The 16,639-nt window shown below is 36.7% G+C and overlaps 1 long non-coding RNA gene across 1 annotated transcript; it reads left to right on the top strand.

The window, feature by feature from the left end:
* The first annotated feature begins 11,524 nt into the window (after positions 1-11,524).
* On the top strand, positions 11,525-15,548 carry LOC131519245 (uncharacterized). Its single transcript, XR_009265553.1, has 3 exons — positions 11,525-11,674; positions 13,479-13,547; positions 14,173-15,548. It is a non-coding gene; the product is annotated as an uncharacterized LOC131519245 (long non-coding RNA).
* Positions 15,549-16,639: the final 1,091 nt, after the last annotated feature.

The raw sequence follows: 16,639 nt of genomic DNA, 5'->3' as shown, positions 1-16,639 counted from the left end.
TCTTGCATCCAAGTTCTATTTGTGCAGTTGGTATGAATTTTTAGTTGGCCTTCTGTTCCCCAACCATAGCCTGAAATCGTAGAAACATTTGCTTCAGCAGGACGGCTAACTCTTCAATGAGCACACTATTGAGGTTTATGATAATAAACATGACATTTGTTTGTCTCTACAGTATTACCCATTCTTTACACTAATGCAGAAGGCAGGTGGAAAAAAAGGAAAGGCCCCCCAGGAGAGAAAGCCCCCCCTTTCCAATCTACCTGGGCAGGGATGGATTTACCAGGAGGCTGAAGCTTCAGCGACCCCTTACTTTTTGGAGCTTTTTATAAATATTCAGTTACATATGGTTATGTTTGTGATCTATATTTTTAATTTTTTCCAATAGAAATGATAAAAACTTGACGACCCACAAACTTGGGTTTCATGTCTTTTACACTCAGCACTCTGAATGGCCTTTGTCACTACCTGATTCCTGAATTCTAATTTCTGCATTGCTGTGTAGAAACAAGAACCCATACAGAGAAGCTGAATTGTACAATTATCTGGTGCACTTTATTAACAGTGGGAGTTAATGTGGATAATTAACAATCTAGGCAATGTTTAATATTTAACAAAAAATTCTTTGTATATATATATATATATATATATATATATATATATATATATATATAGTTCCACTTGACTTTGTCTATATAGAGGAAGCTTTCAAAGAGTAGTACCTGTGAAATTTTTAGATTATTTTATTCTATGTTATGTCCATGAAAACTTGAGAACTCAAGTTATAGAGTTTGGCAATATTTTAAAGAGATATTCATCTCCTAAGCCATTGCAAACGGGATGGGCAGTAATGATAAATTTATCACAAAACAGAGATAGTATATTAAGAAGCATTTCAAAATTACAAAATTCTAATCTATCTCTCTCACAGATTGACTGTCAAATATATCCCAATGGGGAATCTATTAGTAAAAAAAAAAAAAAAGACATAATATGCTGATTTGGGATATATTTTATATTGAGCAAGACCATTTAAAATTCTTCACATAGTATGTTCAGGCTGCATTTTAATTAAATGTCATGCAGAAGTGTTCAGCTTTTGAACCATGTGATATTCCCAGGACAATGGTAAATTTCCAGGGAAAAATTGAGCTGCTCAAAAGTCATTTCTGAAATTGTCCTTTGTTCCTTATTATTTCAATGTAGTGACCTTGCTACTAAAAAAATATCCATTTAAAATATTTCTCCAATAAATGACCACCTTGCTTGATATCAAATGTCTTTACAGCATAACTAATATTTGCATCACATGTTATTTAAAATGATTGTTAAATACTTTATCTCATTTAAACATCACATCAAACCTATCTGTTTCATTGCCCTTGGTTTTCAGATAAGAACACTGAGACTTAGTGGTTAACTATTTCTGAGTCTCAAGTCAGCATATCACAGGGCCAGAATTTTAACCCCCTTTCTAAAATTTTCTATTAAATCCTCAACTACCCTTTAGTTGTATTATGATCATTTAGCATGAACCAAATTTTTAAAGTTTGCTGCCATAAGCACTGTTGACGGTTCTATAATACTTGTGTTACTTTCTTTTCATCACCTCAAAGAGCAAGGCTCAAAACAACTTTGATTTCCAACATTGATAGAGAGATACCAAATGAAAGAATCAAAAAGTATAAAACCAAGATAAATAGTATACAGCTATTAAAAATCATGTTTTCAGAGGGAAGAAGAGAGTGAAGAGTTACTGCTTAGTTGACAGTTTGGGTCCTACAAGATGAAGAGTTCTGGAGATGGATGCTGGAGATGATTGCACAACAGTGTGAATGTACTTAGTGCCACTGACCTGTACACTTAAAAATGGCTAAGATGGTAAATTTTAAAAGTAATTTTTAAAAGATGAACAGATGCTCATCCTTGGAAAATTTTGAACTCTAGGAGAAATAGGACTAACTGCTAAGAGTCCTGATCCATAAAGGTAGTTATTTATGTTTGGCTTGTATAATTACAATGGAACCAATCTTCAAATGATTAGTGACATGGAAAAATGCTCATGATGCTATACTAAAGTGAGGGGAAAAAGCAAAATACAAATCTATGTAGAATAACAGCACAGTTTTTAAGAATCTGTACAGATATTCAATAGAGATAGAAAAAAAAAAAAGTACCAAAATGATGGTGATTACTTTTGGATCAAGGGTCAGCAAATTTTTTTCTGTAAAGAGCTAGACAGTAAATATTTTAGGCTTTGTGGTCCACATAAGGCCTCTGTTTCATGTTCCTCTATGTGAGATGGTGGTGGTTATTTACGACTCTTTAAATATGTAAAAATCATTCTTAGCTTAAGGGCAAATAGAAACAGGCCTTGATTAGGACTCAACTCTCTGGGGATTCCTCTTAAATGATGGAGTTATGCGTAATTTTTATTTACTTCTATGCTTTTCTACATTTTCAAAATATTACACTATGGGCATGTGGTAGGTTTCTATAATCGAAAAATAAAGCAGCATTATCTTATGATCTTAAAGATCTCCCTCATATTCTGTATGCAGTGTTTTTCTTCTTTCTCCTGAGAAGCTCATAAAAATAGTAAGGTGTGGCTATCATCTGTTATTCTTAAGGAAATTATCCAAGGGGCGCTTGAGTGGCTCAGTCGGTAGGGCGTCCGACTTCGGCCCAGGTCATGATCTCATGGCTGTGAGTTCGAGCCCCACATTTGGCTGTGCTAACAGCTCAGAGCCTGGAACCTGCTTTGGATTCTGTGTCTCCCTCTCTCTCTGCTCCTCCCCTGCTCATGCTCTGTCTCTCTCAAAAATAAATAAACATAAAAAAAAAATTATCCAAGACCTGAGTGCCTCTTCTGAGAAGATGGGCCATACTGAGGGAGGAGAAAATGACAAATTCAGACAAACTCTAGTGCAAAGTCTTTTTGGAGACTGTTACTTTGCCTCTTGTGATTCTATTAGGAAAAGGGGGAGAGAGTGGCTAGATGTCACTTTTGAACCAGGATGGAAGCAGGAGGCATAACATCTGGCTTTAGCTTAGCATTGCTTTTATAGTAAATAAATGGTCAAGGAAATAAGCCAGAAAAACAAACAAGCAAACCCTTTGGTTGCTGTCTCATGGTGTCATGGAACTCCCCTTTCATTGTGATTAGAATATGGAAAGTCAGTTTTACTTCAGACGGTGGAGGGGCCTTCTCATTTGAGCAGTATCTTGCCAGTTAAATTTCATGCTCTCTCCATCCTCACTTCTTTGAGGACTTCTGTACTAGACTATGGACAACTCAGACCTAGTTTATGTTTCCTTGTCTTTCTGAATCTCTCCCATAAAATTCTGATACTCCCCCAAAACTTTGTTTCTCTGTTATTTTCTATTCTCAATCTTTATGTTCTACTTTTCCTAAGTATCCCAATACAAGAGATCAGAAATTCTTGTATCCTGGAACCTAAACTATTGTGCTTATCAATTTTTCAAAGGGATGTCCCTGATGACTCAGGTTCCATGGAAAGAACATTAGACAGGAGTGAAATACTGCATCTTAGGCCCCCTGAGATCATGGAAGCACCCATCATGGCTTTGTGGTGACACTAACCACATGGTGTCCAGACCTTCCCATGTTTCCTCTGCAGCAGCACAAGGTTTACTTACAGCAAAGAGTAAGCGAGGAGCCATCTGACTTGGAAGGTAACTCAGCATTTTACTTACAGGGTCACAGATTTTTTTTTTTTTTTTTGGTAATATTAATCACAAACAATAGAGAAGGTACTTACTTGGCAGAACAGCTTGTGGGGTCATGGCTTGTTAATGATTTCTCATTTTTCAAGGGAGACAGGGAGAACTGCTTGACATAGGCCCTGTGTCACCATCTCTACTATGGGCTAAATGTTTGTCCCCCTCCCGCAAATCGATATGTTGAAATCCTAGCCTCCAACATAATGGTATTAGGAAGTAGGGATGTTTAGGAGATATGTAAGTCATGAGGATGGAGCCCTCATTAATGAGTTTGGTGCCTTATGAAAGAAGCTCCAGAGAGATCTCTCACCCTTTTTCACCACATGAGATATTTGTGGCCTATTTCCACACAATGAGAGGGTGCCAGCTATGAGCCAGGTCACCAGAACTTGACCATGCTGGCACCCGATCTTAGACTTCACCCTCCAGCACTGTGAGAAATAAATTTCTGGTTTATAAGCCAACCAGTCTATGGCTTTTGGTTAGAGCAGCCCAAATGGACTAAGACAATGCCCTTGTGTGCTTTGGTTGTGCAGGATCTGGATTTTTGGAAATGCAACTGTGATCAGAGATTCTGAAGAAGATTGCATTAACACAGACCGAATTAAAGCCGCTGCCAACCAAAGATGTTCTCATATGTCTTCCTCCTTGACCATTCCTTGCCATTCTTTTAAAATCAACTCCTAATGCTTTCAAAGCAGCCTGTTCCTGGACCATTCTAAGAGAACATTCCCGCTGTCGTTGTACTTAAGAAAAGAGGGAGGTGGTATTGGAGGCTAACTTCAGCAGATGAATCAGATGTGGGCTCCAGCAGGCATGGGGGCAGGAAGGCTCCAAAGCGCACTGCCAACAGACTGAGTGTAGTCGGATGGACTGTGCTCAGGGTTTTACAGGCTCACTCACAATTTGGAAGTCACTATCTCAAGTGCAGCTCTGCTGTTGTCTCATTAAGAAGCAAGCTCTTCCTCTGTATTTCTTTTTTTTTTTTTAACTGTGCTTTAAAGCTTGAAAGGGAAATCAGTTTTGTCACAGATACACCTACAGAATACCCAGTGCTTTATTGCCTCTATTTTCACTTAATCTTTGCTGCTGTGCTGGCCTAGTGGGACTGTGTTCTCTGGCCATGTTCCAGAGAACTCCAAGACTGACCCCATCTACCTGCAGTTGTTTCCTTGGTGGTTTATTTCCCTCTGTTTTCCCCTGGTGGCAGCAGCTCTATTAATTGAAGCCACCTGTTTGGTGGCACATCCCCTATTCCCCAAGAGGAGCTGCAACTGTCTGTGTTGCTCCCTTGTTAGCTCACCACTGTCTGCATATGAATTCGATTGCACAAGAGGAGCACAGGGTCAGCCTGAATCCAAATTGATTCTGCTGGGGGTTTGCAAAACTTGCCATTGGAACAAGCACATAGATATTGCTCTGTAATCACTAGCAGGTCTTGATTTAAACAAATTGAAGTGTGGAAAAGCATAATTTAGAAAACTGAGAAATCTGAGGTGACAATTCTTAGAAGCATAACCTCTGAGATAAAAGGAATGGAAGCCACTTAATTCGACCCTTTATTTAATGATCCCTTCTTACAAAATCTCTTATAAGTGGCTCTCAATATTTGGAGCATCCAGGGATAAGAAGCATATTCTCTCAAGAAGTAGCTCGTGCCATTTTGGGAGACAGAATGAAATTTCTCCCATATATTAAACCAAAATCAATTCCCCTATTTATTCAGCCCATTTACTTGAATACTCACACTTGCTACTACAGATGGTCCCTGACTTATAATGGTTCCACTTACAATTTTTCAATTTTACGATGGTGCAAAAGCAATACACATTCAATAGAAACCGTACTTTGAATTTTTGAATTTTGAATTTTCCCAGGCTAGCAATATGTGTTATAATATTCCCTCATGATGCTGGGCAATGGCAGCAATGTGGCTCCCAGTCAGCCACGTGATCGTGGTGGTAAACAACCAACATTCTGTCCCCACACAACCATTCTGTTCTTCACTGTCCGTATTCAATACATTGATATATTCAATACTTCATTATATAATAGGCTTTATGTTAGATTATTTTGCCCAAATATAGGCTAATGTAAGTATGCTGAGTATGTGTGAGGGAGGCTAGGCTAAACTGTGACATTTGGTAGGTTAGGTGTATTTTTCTTTGGTAGCTTAAGTGTATTAAATGCATTTTTGACTTACAATACGTTGAACTTACAGTGGGTTTATTGGGAAGTAACCCCATCATAAGTCAGGGAAGATCTGTATAGAGGAAAATTAAAATTCTACTCCAAATTTCAAATATTTGAAGACAACTAGAATACTCCACAAATATTTTTTTTTTCTCCAGGAAAAATATTATCAGTGTTTTCAACCTTTCCTTATAATATCATGATTTGCAGATCTTTCTTTTATCATATTGGGATATTTTTCTTCACTGACAAAATTGCCTCTCCTGAGGTTTGGGTCCCAGAACTAGACTGGTGATCTGAATGTTAGGTGTAGAAGGGAGCCTATCACATTCCTTAACCAGAAACTATAAGACAGATAGAAAATAATTTTTTAAATGTCAGTAATAAGTTCTTCTTATCAACAATTACTTGAAATATAAGTTAATTAAACTTCCCAATCAAAAGACATAAAATGTGGGGTGCCTGGGTAGCTCAGTTGATTAAAAATTCAATTCTTGGTTTCAGTTCAGGTCATGATCTCATAGTTTGTGAGATCGAGCACCACATTGGGCTCTGTGCTGAGAGCACAGCACAATGTGTTTGGGATGCTCAAAAGCAAATAAATAAATGTTATATGTATATTTAAAAATGTATGTATACATTTTTATATATATATAAAATGTGGCTGAATGGATGGTTTTTAAGAAGGCAAAATTATAGGTTATCCACAAGAGGCTCACTTTAGATTTAAAGACACACATAGGCTGACAGTAAAGAGTAGAAAAAGATATCCCACGCAAATACTAATCAGAAGAGAGAGGAGATGGTTAGACAAAATATATTTTAAATTAAAAACTTCCACAAAAGACAAATATATAACAAAAAAAGGGTCAAATCACCAGGAATATGTAACAATTATAAATATATATACACCCAACATAAGATCAAATATATATATATGATAAATATATATGATAAATATATATGATATATATATATATATATATATATATATATATATATATATATATATAAAGCAAATATTTACAGAACTAAAGGGAGACATAGACAGCAGCACAATAACAGGAGATTTCAATACTCCACTTTCAATAATGGATAGAAATCCAGACAGAAGGCCAATAAGGAAACAGAGTACATGAACAATGTAGACCAAATGGACCTAATAAACATATACAGAATGCTTCACTCAAAAGCAGCAAAATACATGTTCCAAGCATATGCAACATATTCCAGGATAGCTCACATGTCAGTTCACCAAACCAGACTAAAAAAACTTAAAAAGGTTGAAATTATACAAAGTATCTTTTCCAACCACAGTGGGATCAAATGGAATCAATAACAGTAGGAACACTGGAAAAAAATCAAATATGTGAAAATTAAACAACCTACTCTTGAACAATCGATGGGTCATAGAAGAAATCAAAAAGGAACTTGGAAAATATCTTGAGATAAATGAAAAAGAAAACACAACATACCAAAACTTTTGGGATGCATCAAAAGAAGTACTAAAAGGAAATTTTATAGTGATACTTAAATTAACAAAAAGGCTTTCAAATAGAACAACCTAACTCTACAGTTCAAGGAAGTAGAAAAAGAAGAACAAAATAAGCCTAAAGTTAGCAGAAGGAATAATAAAGATTAATGCAGAAATAAATGAAATAGAAAATAGAAAAAAACAATAAAACTAAGAGTTGGCTTTTTGAAAAGATCAACAAAATTTACAAGCCTTTAGCTAAACTAACTACAAATAAAAGAGAGAAGACAAACAAATCAAACATGAAAGAGGAGACATTACAACTGATGCCACCAAAATAAAAAAAGGATTATGAGAGACTACTATGAATAATTATATGCCAAAAAATGGATAATTGAGAAGAAATGGATAAATACCTAGATGTATAACCTATCAAGACTGCATCATAAATAAAAAATCTGAACATATCTACAACTAGTAAAGAGATTAAATCAGTAATCAAAAACCTTCCAAAAAAGAAAAACCCCAGGACCAGATCACTGGTGAACTGTACCAAACATTTGCAGAATTAATATCAATCCTTTTTTTTTTTAATTTTTTTTAACGTTTATTTATTTTTGAGACAGGGAGAGACAGCATGAACAGGGGAAGGTCAGAGAGAGAGGGAGACACAGAATCAGAAAGAGGCTCCAGGCTCTGAGCTGTCAGCACAGAGCCTGATGCGGGGCTCGAACTCACAGACCGCGAGATCATGACCTGAGCCGAAGTCGGATGCTTAACCGACTGAGCCACCCAGGCGCCCCTATCAATCCTTCTTAAAGTCTTCCAAAAAATTGAAGAGGGGGGAATGTTTCCGACTTAATTTTATAAGGCCAGCATTACTCTGATACCAAAGCCAGAAGACACTATAAACTACAGACCAATGTCCCTAATGAATATAGATGTAAAAGTCTTTAGCAAAATACAAGCAAATCAAATTCAACAGCACTTAAGAAGGATCATATACCATGACCAAGTGGGGTTTGTTCCTGGGATGCAAGTATGGTTCAACATACAAAAACTAATCAATGTGATACACCACATTAACAGAACAAAGGTTAAAAAACACAACATAACTCAAAAGATGCAAAAATCATTTGACATATTCAACACCTCTTCATAAAAAAAACATTAAAAAAGCCTGTAAATAGCATGAAATTACCTCAGCATAAAAGTACCATGTATAAAACAGCCCATCACTAACATCATACCCACAAGTAAAAAATTAAAAGCTTTTTTCCAAGATTAGGTTAAAGGCAAGGATGCCCACTTTTGCCATTTCTATTCAACACAGTATTGAAAGGCCTAGGCAAAATAATTAGGCTAGAAAAAGAAATGAAACACATTTAAATTAGAAAGAAAGAAAGTAAAATTATCTCTGCATAAGACAGGACCTTATATGTAGAAAACTCTAAAACCTGCACCAAAAAAACAAAAAAAAAAAAAACAAAAAAAACCCCAAAAAACCTATTAGAACTAATAAATTCAGCAAAGTTGCAGGATAAAAAAAATTAACTTACAAAAATCCATTGCGTTTTGATATACTAATAATAAGCAATCCAGAAAAGAAATTAAGAAAATAATCCCATTTACAAGAGTATCAAAAATAAATAAAATACATAGGAACAAATTTAACCAAAGAAATTAAAGACTTGTACACTGAAAACTATAAAATACTGCTAAAAAAAATTAAGAGACACAAATGAATGGCAAAACATCATGTGTTCATGAATTGGAAGACTTATTGGTAAAATGGCCATGCTACTCAAAGCAATCTATAGATTGAATGCAATCTCTATTAAAATCCCAGTGGCATATTTTACAGATATAGAAAAAACACTCCTGAAGTTGATATGGGACCACAAATGAACCTAAATAGTCAAAACAATCTTGAAAATGAACAGACATAGCATCACACTTTGATTTCAAAACTTATTATAAAGCTATGGTAGTCAAAACAGTGTGGTCTTGGCATAAAGACAGACATATAGAACAATAAAACAGAAGAGAGAACCCCAAATAAACCCATGTGGATGATCAACTGATCCTCAACAAGAATGCCCAAGAATACACAATGGAGAATGATAGTCTCCTCAACAAACGATGTTGAGAAAATTGGACAGTCACATGGAAGAGAGTGAAACTGGACCACTATCTTACACCATACACAAAAATAAACTCAAAATGAATTAAAGACATAAACATTAGACCTGAAACTGAAACTTCTAGAAGAAAATATAGGGGGAAAGCTTCATGACCTTGGTCTTGGCAACGATTTCTTGGATATGACATGAAAAACAACAAAAGCAAAAATAGATAAGTGGGATTACATCAAACTGAAAATCTTTTGCACAGCAAAATAGTCAATAGAGTGAAAAGACAATCTATAAAATGGGAGAAAATATTTCCCAACCATGTATCTGATAAGTGGTTAATCTCCAACATCTATAAGGAACTCCTACAACTGAATAGTAAAACAAAAACAAAAACACCAATAACCTGATTAAATACTAAGCAAAGTACTTGAACTTCTCAAAAAAAAAAAAAAAAGGAATATAAATAGCCAACAAGTATATGAAAAGATGCCCAACATCACTAATCATCAAGGAGATGCAAACCACAATAAAATATCACCACAGCTATTAAGATGGTCACTGCTAGTAACTAAATGTTTGTGTGCTCCCCTCCCCCCCCATTCATATGTTGAAGCCTAATCTTTGTTGTGATGCTATTTGAAAGCAGGGGTTCTGGGAAGTAATTAGGTTTGGATGAAGTCATGGAAGTAGAGCCCCCATGATAGGATTGGTGCTTAGAAGAGGAAGAGCCCAGAGCTCTCGTTCTCTGACCTGTGGGGACACAGTGACCAGACAACTTTCTATGAATCAAGAAGTGGACTCTCACCAGACAACAAATCTGCCAGTGTCTTTGTCTTTGACATCTAAGCCTCCAAAACTGTGAGAAATAAATGTTTGTTGTTTAAGCCACCTAGTTTGTGGTATTTTTGTTATAGCAGCCTAAAATTATCGAAACGACAACAACACACTAGACAATAACAAGTGTTGGTGAGGATATGGAGGAATTGGAACACTTGTGCACTGTTGGTGGGATGCAAAATGGTGCAGTTGCTATGGAAAACAACATGGAGGGTCTTTGTAAAATTTAAAATAGAACTACCATAATGATCCAGCAATTCCACTTCTGAGTACATAACTAAAAGAATTGAAATCAGTATCTTGAAGAGATATTTGCGCTCCCATGTTTATTGCAGCATTATTCACAATAGCCAAGAGGTGGAAACAACCCAATGAACATTTATCTGCTCATTGACAGATAAATGGATAAAGAAAACATAGTATATATGCATAATGGAATCTTAGCCATAAAAAAGAAAGAAATCCTGTCATATGCTACTATATGGAGGAACATTGAAGACATTATACTAAGTGAAATAAGCCAGTCACAGAAGGACAAATATTTCATGATTCCACTTAAATGAGTTATCTAAAACAGTCAAACTCATTGAAGCAGAAAGTAGAATGCTGGTTGCCGGGGGGCTGGTGAGGGGAAACTGGGAGTTGCTGTTAAATGGGCCTAAAGTTTCAGTCACGCAAAATGAAACAGTTCTAGAGATCTACTATTCTCCATCCAGTCTATAATTAACAATACTATACACTACATTTAAAAATGTATTAAGAGGGCAGATATCATATTATGTTTTTACCACAATAACAATAATTTTTAAAAGCCTACTTGAATTTACATGCATATCAATATCCCCAGCAAAAGGAGAAAGCTGCGTGGGAAAAAAAATTAAAAAGCTATGGATTTCCACCATGCCCAGGGATACACCAGACTTTGTAAATAATCTTGCCATTTGGAAGCCCATTCTTGGTCTTTAAAGTACTTAAAGGCTTTGAAAAAGTGCTCATAGGTGAAACAGCAGGAAGCATCTACAACCATTTCAGAGGGAGCCTTCTGCTTCCAGGAATAAAGTCACACATTTACAGGTGCTTCCTGTTTTTTCAAACACCTTGCCCACCTTCTGCACACCAGGCTTGCATTCTGAAAAACGTCAGCCCCACAGGAAGCTGCCTGCAAATTCAGGGAGCCCTTCTGAGTCTTAACGAGGTCTTGAATATACTTTCAGAGAAATGCCAGCAAAAACTGTAGTCATTTGGGGAAGAATAAGTCTGGAAGAAAAATACACAGAGGACTAGCACCAAGAGGGTGAGAATATTTTTTTCTGTGAAAATGCTGTCTGCAAGTTATGTATTTAAACAAATACGTGTGTTTTCTTTATGTTTTGGACTGCTGTGGGTGGAATTAGGAGAACTGACTGAAAGTGGGTGGCGGTTGTCATTTCTCTGTTGTAAGGGAGGAAGGGGAAGGAGGAAGGTGAAGTGGAGAGTGGGAAGGATGGCTGCATGTCTGGAATGCCCCAACTAAGCTCAAGGGAAGAATTACTAGAAGCGTTTTTCTAGTTCAGGATGCTCACAAGCTTGTCCTGAAATTTCAGAGCTACCACCTTGAAATGATCACGTAGAGTGTTGATTAAATTGTGATAGTGTTCACAGTGAGCTTTGATTAAACTATGTTGTGACCGTGCTTAACATGGTCACAGGTAGACTTGGAACGAAAATGGCAGGCTCCGTACTCAGTTTTCAAATGGGTTCAGAGAATAAGTTGTTCAAGGTAATGAATGACAAATCACATATTACAGGCAAGGAATAATCTTGGGTAATAGACTGATTTTTTTTTTTTGGAATTAAAATTCGAAACTGAAGAAATTATTAATTTCTGGCAACAATATTGGTTTAACTCCCAAGTTTTATATTTACTTTTGTTTTTTCCCCACTTTTTTCCCCAATCCATACTATCAAATTAGGTTGAATTGCATAAAGATTTTTGTTTATTAAATTGACTCTGATGCTCTTTTTTCCACAATGAAATTAAAATCAGTAACCCCAAAGGTAAGCTTCTTCCAGTTAATTGGCAAAAGGGTTGGATGGGAGAAGTTTCCTCTGCTGGGATTCAAACAAGTATCTGTAACCTACACTGGACTGAATTGGTCCACATACATCCTAAAGACGGTAGCAGTAAATTAAAGGAACAAAACTAAGGCTGATTAACTTCCTTTTGCTTGCAATAACAAAGACAGAAGAACTAGAATGTATTATGCTAAGTGAAATATCAGTCAAAGAAAGATTAAATATATAATTTCACTCATGTGGAATTTAAGAAACAAAACAGATGAATATAGGGAAAAGGAAGGAAAAATAAGATAAAAACAGAGAGAAAGGCAAACCATAAGAGATTCTTAAAATACAGAGAACAGACTAAGGGTTGCTGGGGGGTGTTAGGTGGGGGGATGGGCTAAATGGATGATGGGCATTAAGGAGGGCACTTGGGATGAGAACTGGGTGTTATATGTAACTGATGATTCACTGGGTTCTACTCCTGAAATCATTATTATACTATATGCTAACTAACTTGGATTTAATTTTTTTTAAAGATGGAAACACCTGAATATCTTATATAACAAACAAAACCTTTCAAATACCTTTTGTTTGGAAAATTTTATACATCTAAGAGTTTGAAAAACAATGATTTTTTAAATTGTAAAATCTGTTCACAAGAATTTATTCCTCTTCCTGCTGTCTCATGTAGTTTGGTAAAGCATCTTGTTACTGGGGAGAGTATTTGAGAATTCCAACATGTAAATGCTACAGATTCAAAGAAGTCCTTGTCCTGAGGAACCTGACTTCCTCTCTGGACATACATGTGACACAGGAAAAAACAAACAAGCAAACAAACAAACAAATGACAAAGGCAGACAGGATCCTAGTCACTCAGTTCTGTCACTAAATGTCTCTGGGTTTCAATTTTCTCATCAGCAAAATGAGAAAATTGGATGAGGTATTCTCTGAAACCTTTCCTAGCTTTAAAATGTATTGATTCTAGGGTGCCTGGGTGGCTCAGTTAAGTGTCTGACTCTTGGTTTCAGCTCAGGTCATGATCTTGCGGTTCACAGGTTCGAGCCCCGAGTCAGGCCCTGCACTCACAGTGCCACCCAGACACCCCTGCAGCTTCCAGCTTTCAAGTAGGTCTATATGACTCCTACTCCTTGCCCTTTGACCCCATTCTGTTCTCTCAGTCAGTTCCTTTATGATCTCTCTTGCTTCCAGGTCAACTTAGGCTATATGGCCAACTATCTCTAGTATTAGCTCCCATGATCCCATTTCTTTGCTTATGTGCCACCCAACGATCCCATTACTTGTTCTCGCTAATTCTACTCCTGAGCTACCGAGCACGGTTGCAGAAAATCAGAACTGTACCGAGTGTGTCTTCGATGCATTTGTTCTTTTTAACTCCAATTAGACTATCGCTGACACTCAACCATTTTTTGAAATTCTTCCATAATTACCTTCTTAAAATTTTCACTACTATTCATTTTCTTTATCCTCAGATTCTTACTGTTCTTTTACTTTCTGAAGTTATCTTACATCCCGTATTCCTAAAAATTTTGATGTCACCTGATACATATTTTCTCAACCTTTCCTATCATTTCACCTCAAATTTATGCTATATCTTCACTCAGGTACCTACTTAGCTAACATTTAAAACATTTATTATGATCATTTATTGTGATCCACATGGTAATATGATACATCACTTAATCTTTTCAACAACTTGGTGAAGTAAATACCATCATCTCTATTTTACAGGTGAATAAGATGTGTGCCCAACACCACCCAGCCAACAAGGAACAAAGCCAGGATTTAAATTTAGACAGTTGCAGCTCAGAGCCTACATTCTTTTTCCTCACCCTGAGGGGAAGCGGGAGAAGGAGTGTTTGTGTTTGGGTGGGGGGTGGGATTTGAACGTAGATAGATATATATTATCTTATATCCAAGATCAATCTGTCTCTTCTTCCTCTGCCTTCTACGACATCCTTACTCATCTACTCGAGGACGTTATAACTGCTGTGTCACAAATCACCTCAAAACTTGGTGGCTTAAGACAACAATCATACAGCATTGCTCACAAATCTAAAGGTAAGCTGGATGTTTCTGCTCGCGTGGGCCAGTGTGGCTAATTATAGCTGTATTCACTCACATGACCAGCTGGAGGCTTGCCTGGGACAGAATGGTCTAGAATAGACTTACATGTCTGGAAATCAGCCTAATGTCAGCTGGGTAACAAAAGTGGCTAGTCCATGTGTCACTCATCATCTAGAACATCCGTGAGTGATTACAGGGTCCCCCCCCAAGGGCCAAAAGGGAGCGAGCCTCTGTGTGCAAGCACTTTACATGTCTCTGTTTGCCTCACAAGTGTTATTGTCCCATTCTTCAAGCACAGTCACGGTCAGGCCCAGAGTCACCAAAGGGAACCACAACTACAAAAGCCTACAGACTTTGATGAATTATATATCACCCCTTCTCTTTGATCTCTCCCATTCTACTGACTCCTTCCCTTTATCTACCAGCTTGGTATAATATACCATTTTAGAACATTTCCCTCCAATCCCATTATCCCCTGAGGTACTATGTAGCTGAGTCCATGAGTATTAGTGATTGACTGAATCACTGAAAGTTCTCTGAACTGACTTCCATAGAAAACAATGATAATGAAAGGATGAGGTAGTTCAAAAATATACAATTACCACAATAATTGTTAAAGAAATTAGACAAAAGACTTTGATTCAGGGAGGAATATTGTTTAGAAATGTTAGCGTAGGGTGATAATAAGGAAGCAGAATGACTTTTAGTTGGTTATCTTTCTGTTTTTAAAGTCTCTCTAGACAATGCACCCCACGTTACCTGTGCCTGAGAAAGATGCTCCCACTGCTTGGTCCTTGCACACCAGCACACCATGTTCTTTCTCCTGAGCCTTAGTGAGGGTGCAAGACATTTAACCCTGAAGTTTCATCACCTTTTATATCTCAGTATGTTTTTAAAAATGACAAAAAACACCCTAATTTTTCTCTGGCTTTCCCGAAGCTCCATTTAAAGGCATATATACTTTCAGCTTTATGAGAGAGTACATAACTGCCCTGTGCTTTTCCAGCACCGTGTGAGAGTTTCCATTGCCCCACATCCTTGGCCACATTCATTTTAAACCTTTCAGTTTAACAGGTATAAAACAGTATATATTTTAATTTGCACTTCTGAGCTATAAAAGCCTTGTATGCTTCATTGTACACAATACTGAAGTGTTTTGTTTTTTGTGCTACATCCCTCAGCCTAATTTCTTTTAGGACTAATCTCATTCCTTTCAGTCTGTGATCTTTCAGCTGACAAATTAGTCACCAGTTTTTTTCCGGGTAAATATACCTCAAAGCAGGTGTTTACTTCACACAGTAACAGACAAGGTAGATTGTCTGCGTAGAGGAGAGGTAATATGGCTGTGCCTATTCTAAGGTTCAGAGAACGTCCCTTGATTTTATCTACAATTTTTGTTCCCTAATGTCCTCCCACCAGCTGGTAACGACCAGGAGCAGCCAAAGCCGTGTGTAAGGTTTTATTTGTGACATATGCCACTTAGCTTAAGAAAATGAAGTTGCTGTAAATCTGATACAGATGTGTTTTTGTCACTTTCCTACCCTTGCACAGCAGTGAGAGATTTTAGACATGAACAGAGCTCCACTGGACTTGAATTGCTTTGATAAATCTCAGGTAAGCATCTGAGTTCTAGGGCCTCTTTCAAAACAAGAACTTCTTTTTCTTTATGTTTTAGTTCCAGGATTTTATTGGGCAGATGAAGGCTGCTTTGTTCCTTTAGAAAACCTCCCTCTCTGTTTATGTAGCTCCTGACTGACTTTCCTCTCTTATCAAGATTTGGAAGCACAAACTGGTGTTCAATTCAGTGAAAGCATCAAAGTATCCAGCAATGTCATATTAAATAGAACATTATATAGTTATCAATAGACATTTTGAAGCTTTTTTAAAACGGTCATTGGGGAAAAATGTCCATGAAATAAGGTTGAGTCAGTGGAAATTTATATCTATATCTATAGATATTTGTCAGTTATGTTTCTATCTTACAAATCTATTTATCCACCTATCTAGAGAAAGGAAATATACCAAAATATTAACAGTATCTTTGAGTGAAGAGATTATGAATTCGTAAACACTTATACATTTCTGATTTCCAATAGTTCGACCATGAACATGTGTTTTTGTAATCCAAAAT

Source organism: Neofelis nebulosa, chromosome 8 (genome assembly GCF_028018385.1).
Source record: "Neofelis nebulosa isolate mNeoNeb1 chromosome 8, mNeoNeb1.pri, whole genome shotgun sequence".
In the NCBI taxonomy this organism is placed as follows: Eukaryota; Metazoa; Chordata; class Mammalia; order Carnivora; family Felidae; genus Neofelis; species Neofelis nebulosa.
The sequence above is the reverse complement of the archived record's forward strand: the minus strand, read 5'-3'. Positions and strand labels throughout refer to the sequence as shown.